Source organism: Miscanthus floridulus, chromosome 8 (genome assembly GCF_019320115.1).
Source record: "Miscanthus floridulus cultivar M001 chromosome 8, ASM1932011v1, whole genome shotgun sequence".
Classification (NCBI taxonomy): domain Eukaryota; kingdom Viridiplantae; phylum Streptophyta; class Magnoliopsida; order Poales; family Poaceae; genus Miscanthus; species Miscanthus floridulus.
Genome location: NC_089587.1, coordinates 207,794,319 through 207,808,118, shown reverse-complemented (window position 1 = coordinate 207,808,118; position 13,800 = coordinate 207,794,319).

Below are 13,800 nucleotides of genomic sequence, written 5' to 3'. Positions count from 1 at the left end.
CAAGCTCAAGAGTGATAATGAGAAACTCAAGAAAGATCTTGAAGAGATCAAAAGCCACAATGCCATTGTGCTAGAAACTCTTGATCATGATGAAGAATTGATCCTTGAGAATGAGAAGCTCAAAGAAGAAAACAAGAAGCTCAAGGAAGAGAAGAAAGATGATGCTCTAAAGGAAGAAAATAAGAAACTCAAGTTGGAGAAAGAGCATCTCAAGATTGGGTTGAGCAAGTTTGCTAGAGGCAAGCACCTCCAAAGTGAGCTACTCATGAACACCATCATGAAGATGGATAGAAGTGGCATTGGATATGTGGCAAGTGTAGAGAAGAAGAAGGCTCAAGTTCAACAACAACAATCAAAGCCAAAGCCAAAGCCAAAGAGATGTTTTGAGTGTGGACAAGAAGGCCAATTTGTTCATGAGTGCCAAACTCCACCGCCACAACCCTTGCCCAAGCATGCTAGACCCTTTGCCTTCAATGCTCACTACATGCTTAGAAAGGATTCTAGTGGAAAGATGAAAGTCATGTTCTTAGGACCTCCTAACAAGAATAGGCCTAAGAAGATTTGGGTGGCTAATTCACTTGTTGAGAAGGTGAAGGGCCCTCAATAAGTTTGGGTTCCTAAAGCTTGAATCTCTTATGTGTAGATGAACTACAAGACCAGTGGAAGTCATTGGGTTATTGATAGTGGTTTCACTCAACATATGACCGGTGATCCTCGTATGTTCACCTCACTAGATGAAGAGGTAGATGGACAAGAGAAAATAACATTTGGAGATAACTCAAAGGGCAAGGTTAAAGGATTGGGCAAAGTGGCAATATCAAATGATAATTCCATCTCTAATGTGCTTTATGTTGCTTCATTGAGTTTCAACTTGCAATCCATTGGACAATTATATGATCTTGGCTTCCAATGCTTGTTCACCGAGAAGGAAGTTGTTGTATCCAAGGTAGATGATCACCAAGTGATATTCAATGGATTTAGATACAACAACTTATATCTAGTGGACTTCACCTCCGAAGATGCAAATTTGAAGACTTGCCTATTCACCAAAACAACACTTGGGTGGCTATGGCATAGAAGACTTGCTCATGTTGGTATGAGTTCACTCAAGATGCTAATGAAGAATGATTTGGTGAGAGGGTTGAAGGATGTGAAGTTTGAGAAGGACAAGCTTTGTAGTGCATGTCAAGCCGGCAAGCAAGTTGCAAATACCTATCCAACAAAAGCTTTCATGTCAACCACAAGAGTGCTAGAACTCCTACACATGGATTATTTGGACCAACAACATACAAGAGTTTGGGAGGGAATCTCTATTGTCTTGTGATTGTTGATGACTATTTAAGGTATACATGGGTATTCTTCCTTCATGACAAATCTAAAGTTGCATCTTGCTTCAAGAAGTTTGCCAAGAGAGCTCAAAATGAATTTGAAGTGAAGCTCAAGAAGATAAGAAGTGACAATAGAAAAGAATTTGACAACACAAACATTGAAGCTTATTGTGATGAAGTTGGGATCAAGCATGAAGTCTCCGTAACTTATACTCCTCAACAAAATGGTGTAGTTGAGAGGAAGAACCGGACTTTGATCACTCTTGCAAGGACAATGCTAGATGAGTACAACACCCCCGAAGCTCTATAGGCGGAAGCAATCAACACCGTATGCTATGCATCAAACCGCCTATTCCTTCAAAAGTTCCTTGGCATGACACCTTATGAGTTGCTCAATGGGAAGAAGCCAGACATCTCTTTCTTTAGGGTGTTTGGTTACAAATACTACATCTACAAGAAGCAGCAACACCTAGGGAAGTTCCAAAGACGTGATATTGGTTTTCTTGTTGGTTACTCATCAAAGTCCAAAGTATATAGAGTATTTAATCATGCCATTGGCTTGGTTGAAGAAACATATGATGTGGAATTTGATGAATCTAACGGCTCCCAAGGAGCAATGAGAATCTTGATGATGTAGGTGATGAACCATTAAGGGAGGCTATGAAGAATATTCCGGTGGGAGACATCAAGCCAAAAGATGATGAAGATGATGTACAAGTCATTAATCAACCTTCTTCATCAAGTGTGCCACAAGATGGTAAAAAAGATGGGAGAGTAGAAAATGAAGATACTCATGTCTCTCATGAGCAAATGGTGGTACAAGCACAAGATGTTGATGCTCCACAACCTCCTCCTCAAGTGGTCAATAGAAGAAATACACCTCTTCTACAAGATCATCCACAATATCTCATCATAGGGAGTCCATCAAAGGGTGTAATGACTTGATCTCAAAAACTTGCTTCATTTATTGCTCATCACTCTTTTGTCTCTTGCTATGAGCCTACCAAGGTAAAAGAAGCTCTTAAAGATCCGGATTGGATAAATGCCATGCATGAAGAGTTGAACAACTTCACTCGCAATAAAGTTTGGACTCTTGAAGAGCGACCAAAAGGTGCAAGAGTCATTAGAACAAAGTGGGTGTTCTATAATAAGCAAGATGATCAAGGTGTCATTGTGAGGAACAAGGCAAGACTAGTTGCAAAGGGGTTCTCCTAAGTTGAAGGTTTGGATTTTGGAGAGACCTTTGCACCGGTTGTAAGATTAGAAGCCATCTGTATCCTACTTGCATATGCATCACATCATGAAATGAAACTATATCAAATGGATGTGAAAAGTGTATTTTTAAATGGCTTTATTAATAAACTAGTCTATGTTGATCAACCTCCCAGGTTTGAAGACCCTAGATATCCTAATCATGTTTATAGGTTGTCCAAGGCACTATATGGGTTTAAACAAGCCCTAAAAGCTTGGTATGAGCGCCTTTGGGACTTCCTCATTGAGAAGGGCTTCACCATTGGGAAGGTTGACACCATACTATTCACCAAGAAGCTTGATGGGCATATCTTCATTTGTCAAGTATATATTGATGATATCATCTTTGGATAGAATTTGGTGAATTGATGTCGAAGGAGTTCGAGATGTCCATGATTGGTGAGCTTACATTCTTTCTTGGTTTTCAAGTCAAGCAAATGAAAGAAGGCACCTTCATCTCTCAAGAGAAATACACAAAAGATCTTCTCAAGAGATTCAAGATGGATGAATGTAAGCCAATCAAGACACCAATGCCTACCAATGGACATCTCGACCTAGATGAGGGAGGTAACCCGGTTGATCAAACTCTCTATCGTTCCATGATTGGTAGCTTGTTATATTTAACCGCATCTAGGCCCGACATCATGTTTAGTGTGTATATGTTTGCTAGATTTCAAGCTAATCCTAAGGAAGCACATTTAATTGCCGTAAAAAGAATCTTTAGGTATCTTAAGCACACACCAAGCATTGGCCTTTGGTATCCTAAAGGAGCTATATTTGAATTAGTTGGCTATTCTGATTCAGATTATGCCGGTTGCAAAGTTGATAGAAAGAGCACATCCAGAGGGTGCCATTTGCTTGGTAGATCACTTATGTCTTGGTCCTCCATGAAACAAAATAGTGTGGCTTTGTCCACCGCCGAAGCAGAATACATTGCCGTAGGTGCTTGTTGTGCACAAATATTATACACGAAACAAACTTTGCTAGACTATGGTGTAGTTCTACAAAAGGTACCTCTTTTGTGCGACAATGAAAGTGTGGTAAAACTTGCAAATAATCCAGTTCAACACTCTCGCACCAAGCATATAGATATTCGCCATCACTTTCTAAGAGATCATGTTGCTAAAAATGATATATCACTAGAAGGTGTAAGAATCGAAGATCAATTAGCAGATATCTTTACTAAACCACTAGATAAGGCTATATTTTATAGATTGCGGAATGAGCTCAATGTACTTGATTTTAGTAACTTCACTAAAAGATGAGCTTGTGTTGTCCCTTGCATTCATTGTAATATACAACGTGTTTAATTTTTGGTAATGCGTATAGGGCATGTCTAACATGGTTAAGATAACCGCCAAAAAGCATGTGAAGAAGCTTAACCTTGGATCAAACTTGACAAGAAACTAGATTTACTTACAAGTATTGCATATGCATGAATGTTGTTTTGTCATTTTGTTCCATTTGCCCTCTTATTGTCTATTTTCTTAAAAAGAATTATAGCCTAAGGCAAAATATTTTGAAAAATATGAGGGTTTGAGAGAGGTCACCCACATCAGTCCTAATTGGTGTTTATTTGGATCTTATTCAAGTTGGGACTTGATTGGGAATAGGCAGCGTGAAGGAACATTGAAGATTTGCTAGAAAAGAGTGATCGGACGCTGCACCGGACTCTGATGTCTAGCGTCCGGTCAGTTCATAGGAGGTGAACAGAAGCTGAAGGAGTGACCGGACGGTACGTTTAAGCTTCTTGTTAGGAAGAGTTCCAGTGTCCGGTCGATCTACATGGCATTAAAGGCAATTAACCGGACTCTGGCTGTGTTCGATCATGGACCACCGGATGCGTCCGGTCGTGATTCTAGAGGAATTGGACCTCTTTGGAATCGACCGAATGCTGGGTGGTAGCGTTCGGTCGCTACCACCAGAGCATCCGGTCAATAGATATCATGCAGCATCAGGTCTCTTCCCTGTTTTTCGTTTCTAACTCGTGAGGGCCACCCTATTTAATCAAAGCACCGGCGATTTCCTTGACCTAATCCACCACCGACGCCATTGTAGCTGAGCTCACGTGCCATCGCCGTGCCGCCGCATCTCCCAGCACCGCCGTAGCCACTGCTTCCTATGCCTCCATATCCGCGTCCGCACACCGCCGCCAGCCTGTGCGCACGCCGCCACCAACTCACGCACATGCCATCGCCTGCTCCTACACCGCCAGTGCCTCCCAGTGCCGCGCCAACACCCTAGCTCCAACCGTGCAGCCAAGCTCCACCATAGCCCTAATCGCTGAGCTCGTGTCCTTCATCCTCTCGGCCATCGATTCACCGCTTGCATCGTCAATCTTTGTCGAGTCGGAACCCTAACCCTAGCTAAATTCGGTGGTTCCCCGCGTGTCGCTTTTCTTTTCATCGGATCACCGTTTCGTCAGGTAGCAAGCCAGTCGCTTCTATTTTGCATCTAAATTGCTTGCTCTCATAGGGTTTTGCATCTATTAGATATATCATATTTACTTGTATATCCTTCTATTCCATCGTGCAGTGAGTCGGTGTTGTTGAGGTGTCAGTGGCAGTTGATAGTCAACTCAGAGCCAAGCTCGTGAGTACGGATCGAGGCCAAGCCTTGAAAGTGTCAGTGGACAGTTGGTCTTTTTAGCGGCAGTGGTTCTAGTCAGATTAGATGGCTCGCACCAAGAATGTTGGTGGTGGTCCAGGAGATGATGATCGAAGGCCCCCGCCTCGCCAGCCTATAGGACCTAAAGGCAAGGTGACGAAGCAGGTTATATCAAAGAAGCGCAAGTACCCTGATGCAGAGACAGCGAAAGCAGCAGCAGTTGCTGAGGTTGTAGAGCGTGCCGAGAGAGGAGGTGCCCGTAGTAGAGTGGTCATTGTAGATCATCTGGCACCAGACACGTAGGGCAGACTTGAGCGCATTGAGCATGTTCATGGTAGTCCACTTGGGACTATCATGATGGTAGGACGATGTCTTTCCATTGTGGATCCTTAGCCTCAGGGGGAGTCACAACAGGAGTTACAGCAGCAGCCCCCACTAGTAGAGCCTTAGCCAGCTATGGAGACACAGGAGGGACAGCAGTCACAGCAGCCTCAGGAGGGTGAGGAAGGCCAGTAGGCCGAGGAGACCAAGCAAGCACCCCAGCCACTGCTATGCCGCTCTAGTCGTACCCGGGTTCTAGTGTCACCGAGGCCACCGACACAGCGGAGGGGATCACATCCACCACCTCGTCCATAGGGTTCGCCTCAGTGACCCACCTTAACTTGAGGGCCGCCACGGCCAAGCAGGTTCAGCAGCTTCGCTTTGTGGAGTTTGATGTGTGGTTTTCACCCAGGAGGGATGAGAGAGCTTTAGAGGGATTCTATACACCGCTCCAGGAAGACTTCTACAATGCATATCTGAACAGTGGAGCAGTTTTTAGATCTTAGAGAGTCTGCAGTATAGAGGCTATAGTCGCAGTAGCTGGAGAGCACATTTGCCCCTACCTTGCATATCTATCGGGGCTGATAGATCTGATTGGCCGGACAGGATTGTATGTACCATCTTGGGTTCGGTAGTTCTATGCTTTGCTCTACATTGACCCACAGCATAACTTTATACGCTTTGCATTCAGAGGTAGAGACTACATGATGATGAGTCATAGGGCCAGAGAGATACTGAGGCTATAGGAGTAGCCTATCAGGTTACATGAGGTATGTTATGGACAGCAAGAGCCTCCCTGGCATCCTCATGGTGGTTTGGTGCCCCCGACAGATCTTGTGTGCTATTGCTTCAAGGAGCCCTTTGGTGAGGGGTCGAGGAGGAACCCTAGTGACCTTACTCCTATAGCTAGAGTTCTAGAGGCTATCATTAGGAGGACACTACTTCCTAGGATGGGATACAGAGAGGGTCTGACTCACCTATAGCTTTGGCTCCTCAATGACATGATGCAGTAGACAGTGTTCGATATTTGGGATCTTCTTCTATCTGAGATGAAGGACATGATAGCTAAGGGCTTTAAGGGTCGCAGGCAGCTTCCATATGCACATTGGATCACATTCCTTATGCTCAAGGTTGTGCATGTTAGGACACTAGAGATGGTTGCAGAGTACAGAGGTGCCACCATAGAGTTTCCAGCTTATAACATGGCATAGAGGATCAGGCATAGCACACCACAGACACCCACTCAGCCTCATCGTCGTCCAGATGTACCAGAGTCCATAGCTCAACAGGACAAGATTATCAGAGCCATAGCTGCTACTGAGGAGGAGCAGCTTGAGGCTTAGGAGGAGAGGAGCGAGTCTAGTGATAGTTCAGATGACGACTACCTACCTATTCCTCAGATGCCTCCATGCAGACACAATGCAGAGGCCGCCAGTTCTAGCTCTGCTCCACCTGCACCATAGACGGACCCCGTTTTGATTGCTATTCTTGAGCGGATGCAGTAGGATCAGGCATGATAGGCTCAGGAGACTGCTGCTAACTTTGTACAGTTTCAGGCTCATCAGGATAAGTTCTAGCGACAGCAGCAGGTCCTCCAGCAGCAGCAACAGCAGATGCATTAGCAGCAGTTACTCATGTAGCAGCAGCTTATGGGATTTATGAAGTATGTAGTAACAACACTTGGGGCTCCACAGTCACAGCCTTCACCCCAGCTTGCTCAGCCTGCCACCAATATGACAACTTCAGCAGTATAGCCTAGTGGGCTTTAGAGTTAGGGATAGCCTCCAGTTCTATTTGCTTCTCCCATAGTACAGGTGTCCCAGTGGTTATCCTCGCCAGTGGTAGCCCCGCAGTTCACACCATATCATACGGGTTTCACACCGGATCAATCACCCTCGCTATTTATACCTAACATGTCAGTCTCCGGGAGTCTTGGAGCATCTTTCAGCGAGTTGATAGGGATGCCTACACCGCCACATATGTATGCCCTAGGTCCCTCTACAGTAGCTCCTATCGCTGTGACTACTCAGAGGCTCCCTTCTTCTATCGCATCTTTAGATCCTACGACAGACATACCAGCAGCATCACAAGCAGCACCTACCCTAGCTCAGACCTAGACCACTTCAGCGATGCTTCTAGCCACAGAGGGTCAGTTAGTACAGAACTCAGGGTCAGATGATGATGGCGCCCAATTTCAGCTTGCTCCTCGTACCTCAGTGCCCGGCTCGTCCGTTGTAGCCCCGCCGACCAACCCTTAGGTTTTGGTGTTTGACGCCAAAGGGGGAGAGGGTTCGAGTATGTAGACTCAGGGGGAGCATCTTTTAGGGGGTGTCTAGTTAGCTACTAGTCTATCATATACATTTGGAGTTTTATTTGTGTGATACACTATTACTATTATGCATTCGTGTGTTTACTTTCATGCATACTATTATATCTATGTGATAGTGATATCTACATGATTGTGATATATGACATGTGTGCTCTCTACTTTGAATTTCTTCATATGTCATATCACTTGTGTTGTGCTCATTTGCTTTGCTTCCGTGCTTTACTCCAATGCAAATGAGCTTTATTACTTGTACTCATGCTTATTTCATATCTTTTGAGTACATCATGTTGGCTTGGGTTATATAAGCTTGCCTAACACTTCTGTTCTTATTGACAAAGGCTTATATGAACCAAGCATGTCAAAAACCTCACTCTTTCACATACTCGAGGTGGTATTGTCATCAATCACCAAAAAAGGGAAGATTGAAAGCATCTAGGCCCCTAGTTGGGTTTCGGTGATTAATGACAATACAAGATTACTATGACTAACGTGTGTTTTACAGAGGCAATTAAGTTACGTCATGGTAATGGAGATCAATTAGGCAATCAAGGTGGTCATGCCCCTACGATGGAAATCGTTTCGGTTTTCAAAGGATGGACGACAAGGTTAAGGATGACTAGTTCTAAGTGTCGATTGGAGTTGGAGTGACACTTAGAGTAGTTTAGGACTTTGTTTTTCCTTTGGCCATACTATTAAGAGGGGTATGGATGGGTAGCTTGACCTAGATGAGTCTAGTGAGTTAGGTGTGGTGCACACTTGTCAAAACTAGCACTAGGTAGCTCCACAATAGCCCTATGATCCTATGGAGCAAACTTCATTCACATATGATCAAGAGTTGGAAGTGAATGGAGGGTCAAATGCTGACCGGACACTGGCTCCGGTGTGACCGGACGCTGGTCGCAGGGTTCGATCAGTTCATTTGATCAAGGAGATAGCGTTTGGCGTGATCAGACGCTGAGTGGTCAAGTGACCGGACGCTGAGAGGCAGCGTCCAGTCGAGTATAGTAAGCATCCAGTGAGGGTTTAATGCGACCGGACGCGTCTAGTCAGTGGTGATCGGACCCTGCCTGTGTCCGGTCAACACTTAATCACTGGTGTGCAGGTTGAACTGACCGGAGCGTACGGTCAACATGACCAGAGCGTCCGATCACCCCATAGAGGCACATAATGGTTCGTTTTTTAGGCTGCCTTATAAATAGAAGCTCCACTCGTGTGTGGAGTCACTTTTGCTCATTCCAACAGCTAAGAAACACGTTTGTGAGTTGTCGATGAAATATGGTCACTAGTCTACCTAGGGGTATGCCCAAGGTAGCAGATTATCGATAGACAGGTGCACAAGCTATGAACGAGATGGTGACGCAAGATAGACACAAGGTTTTATCTAGGTTCGACCACCGTGAAGGCGTAATACCTACGTCCTGCGTCTGATTGTATTGCTGTGTGTAAATGAGATCTATCCACTAGGGGACCCCTACCTCTCCTTATATATTTTGGAGGGGTAGGGTTACAAGGTAAGTATCCTATTTGGTACTATACAATAGCTTGCGGTGCACGCCGAGCAGTGCCATGCACGCCTTGATCTTGTGGGTTGGGCCACCTTTGATGGTGCGGCCCATGTCTTGCCTTGTAGATACCGGGGGCCATATCTCCACAGCTAGTCCCCGAGCCTGATAGTAGGTGACATAGTCGCATGGTGCTAGGGTCAGAAAGTAGAAGACCAGCCGAGCAGGCAGCCAGTCCCCAGGCGTAGCCTCGAGATGAGAACAAGCACATTCACCGCAAGGTGAAGTGTGCCCACTTAGTCCCCAAGCCTGCTGGAAGATGAAGAATGAATCTTGTAGCAGGGGCAAAGAAAAAGAAGTCTGAAAGCTTTGCCGACGTCATCCGACATGCGCGTATCAAGACCCCAGACGTGCTGCCCAAGATCAGCACCCTGATCCGAACAGCATGGAGCAGCTTGATAGCACATCGATGAGACGTAGCAAGATTCGAGCAGCAAGGGAGTCCCCGGCGTCGCTGGCGATGACCAAGCACCGAGGAGCAAGGAGTCCTCGGCGTCGCTGGCGATGTCTGAGCACCAAAGAGCGAGGAGTTCTTGGCATCGCCGGCGATGACCGAGGAGCGAGGAGTCCCCGGCGCCGCTAGTGATGACCGAGCACCGAGGAGTCCCCGGCATAGACGGCGATGTCCAAGCACCAAGGAGCAAGGAGTCCCCGGCGTCACCGGCGATGACCGAGCACCAAAGAGTCCCTGGTGTAGGCGGCGATGTCCAAGGACTAAGGAGTAAGGAGTTCCCGGCGTCACTGGCGATGTCCAAGCACCGAGGAGCGAGGAGTTCCCGGCGTCGCCGGCGATGACCGAGGAGCGAGGAGTCCCCGGCGTCACCGGTGATGACCGAGCACCGAGGAGTCCCTGGCATAGGCGGTGATGTCCGAGCACCGAGGAGCAAGGAGTCCCCGGCGTGATCGGCGATGACTGAGCACCGAGGAGTCCCCGGCGTAGGCGGCGATGTTCGAGTATCGAGGAGCGAGGAGTTCCCAGTGTCGCTAGTGATGACCGAGCATCGAGGAGCGAGGAGTCTCCGACGTCACTGGCGATGACCGAGCACCAAGGAGCGAGGAGTCCCCGACGTTGCTGGCGATGACCGAGCACCGAGGAGCGAGGAGTCCTAGCGTTGCTGGCGATGACCGAGCACCGAGGAGTCCCCAGCATAGGTGGTGATGTCCGAGCACCGAGGAGTCCCCGGCATAGGCGGTGATGTCCGAGCACCGAGGAGTCCATGGCGTAGGCGGCAATGTTCGAGCACCAAGGAGTCCTCGGCGTAGGTGGCGAGGTCTGAGCATCGATGTAGCTAACGATGTCTGTGCGGTGAAGTGTGCCCACTTAGTCCTCGAGCACGAAGAATCCAAGTGCTGAGGAGTAACCGGCATAGCTGGCGATGAAGCACGAGCGGCGAATAGTCCGATCAACTGGTCAACGACAGAGTCCATGAACCAAGCGGTCCGACCAGTTGATCTGAGGGGAAGCCCTAGCGCCAGGTGATTCGATCACCTGGACGATGATCCTGCAATACAAACATGTAGAACGGGTAGTACATGACGCACAAATAAATAAACTCCGAAGAAAAATCAGCAATGATGATGAAACGGCGTATGCAGTTTGGCGATCAGTTGGTGTGAAAATATATTTATGTTTAATATAAACCGCTCGACCAGTTAGTGTGTAGCTGAGTCCCCAGCCCTAGCTAGCCCATAGTCTATAACATGGAGCGCGGAGCTTGTGCACGTGTAGGAGGAACAGGCGTGACTAAGGAGCCACTGCCGACCACCCATAACGCAGAGCGCAGAGCCCGTAGCATGTGTAGGGAGGAGCCGGAGACAGGTCCATCTCTAGAGGCATCCGAGCATCAATGTGACTATTTGAGGGTTCGCCTTAGACTTAGCTGTATGTCATCTTTAAGATGGTATACATGAAAGAAAAACGTTTGGAGAGCAAACATAGAGAAAACAGCTCGGAGAAACATTATGGTGATATACGAAGATTGGAGAATATTTAGAAAAATATTAAAGCGTAACTTAGCTTTAGATAGAACGTCTGGTCGGCGGCGTATGGCATTATCTGGTCGGCGTTGATGAAGTTGCCCTGCGCTCGAGCTTTCCAAACTGTCATCATGGTGGCAGTCGTGGTTGTCACGGCACCGTTCTTCGTGGCGATCATCATTGCAATGCGGCAGGTGGTCGGAGTAAGTAGTCCGGGCAACGTCATCCTTATATTAGTGATCGGCCTTAGGAGATTCGGGGAGATCATTGACTGGTCGAAGAAACGATGTTGTATGGCGGAGTAGATGGGGCGTGGCCAAAGCATGCTTGATGCGTGCGTTGTCTTTCTTGTTCTATTTCGCCAACTGCCGGTGGCTCGTCGTTACCAACGACATTGATCAAGTCTCCTCACCTTCATGGGAAGGATGGGAATCGTGGGAACCCCAGGGAGTGGTCTGGGATATCTAGATCATGTCCAACTTCTTCATTGTCATGATGCTGAAGCTCAGTGTGGATGGAGCCATTAGATGCGATGCTGGACGGGGAGCTTGAGCCACCCTCTTAAACTATATGGACCGATCCTTCTTGATACTCCTCAATCCGCACCATGTTGATGAAGTTGTGTGGCTTTGGCCGAGGTCGATGTATAAAACACAGATCCGAGTAGCGTTGTATATTGTACGCGTAGTTGGAAGCAGTGTTTCACAGGCCGTAGGGCTGAGCCTGGTAATTCTCCATCAAGGCTTCGCACTTGGAGAGCCAGAGACCCGTTGTGGGGGCTGGTTGATGACGAACGGAGCACCCTTCAAGAGTAGACGTGACCATGAGATCTGTACCGAGTCGTGCAGGATGACTGGCCCGAGTTGGTCGAGTAGATTTGTTGTGGGTAGTGGTTACCTGCTCGGTAGGTTGATTTTGAATCAAATCTACCAGAGCTAGGGTTTCAGCAAGCTTGGTGCCGACCTGATCGATGGAGTCGAGCAAGTCGGTGTTGTTGATCTGTCTGCCTTTGTAGCGAGGAAGCGAACGACGGGTTATCGGCGTGGCTGAAGACGATGCTAGTGTGGTCGAAGCCAGATCCAACGTGGTCAGAGCCATAGCTAATGCTGGTGAAGCAGTGGTCGATGCAGATTGGATCTGCACCTCCTCCGTGGTCATGGCGATGAAGTTGTCGGAGCCAGTGGTCCAAGTGATCTGGCTGATGGTGATCGTGAGGCCGTTCGACGTAGCCATGGAACCGGGGATGATGACCATCTTATTCATTTAGGGAGCAGTACGCACACCCCTTACCTGGCACGCCACTATCGATAAAATATGGTCGGCAGTCTACCTAGGGGTATGCCCAAGGTAGTAGATTATCGGCAGACAGGTGCGCAAGCTACGAACGAGATGGTGACGCAAGACAGACATGAGGTTTTATCCAGGTTCGGCTGTCGTGAAGGCGTAATACCTACATCCTGTGTCTGATTGTATTGCTGTGTGTAAATAAGATCTGTCCACTAGGGGACCCCTGCCTCTCCTTATATATTTTGGAGGGGTAGGGTTATAAGGTAAGTATCTTGTTTGGTACTATACAATAGCTTGCGGTGCACGTCGAGCAGTACCATGCACGCCTTGACCTTGTGGGCTGGGCCACCTCTGATGGTGTAGCCCATGTCTTGTCTTATAGATACCGGGGGCCATACCCCCACATGAGTTCCAAGAAGAGCAAGGTCCTAGTGAGGTGATTAAGATTTGAGAATCCAAGAGAGTAGCCTCATTAGTGAATCAAGAGTAGCAAAGTGTGCATCCACCATTCTCATTAGGCTTCACGTGGTCAAGTGAGAGTTCGTGCTTGTTACTCTTGGTGATCGCCATCACCTAGACAGCTTGGTGGTGATTGGGAGCTTGGTGATCACCCGGCGGAGCTTGTGGGTGACCCAACTCAAGTTGTGAGCGGTTTTGGGTGATTCACCATGACAGAGTGTCGAAGAATCAACCCATAGAGAGCACTTGATCCTTGCATGGATCAAGGGGGGCTACACCCTTGCGCGGATGCTCCAACAAGGACTAGTGGGGAGTGGCGACTCTTCGATACCTCGGCAAAACATCGCCGCGTTCCTCTCTCCCTATTTACTTTGAGCATTTACTTTAAGCAATTCAATACTTGTTTTTACATTCATAGAATTGCCATGCTAGAGTAAGTTTGGAACATAGGTTGCAAGTCCTTTATGCGTTAGATTGATAGAAACACTTTTCTAGGCAAAAGGAGTTAATTAGGCTAACCGTAGGATTTAATTACTGCAAGAAAATTTAGAATTAGCCCAATTCACTCCCCCCCTCTTGGGCATCTTGATCCTTTCATAGTTGTCCTACTTGAGTGCTTGTCTTGCTGCTTTTCTCCATCTTAAGTGCTTGTACTCGTTTCCTGCCATTTGCAATAGCT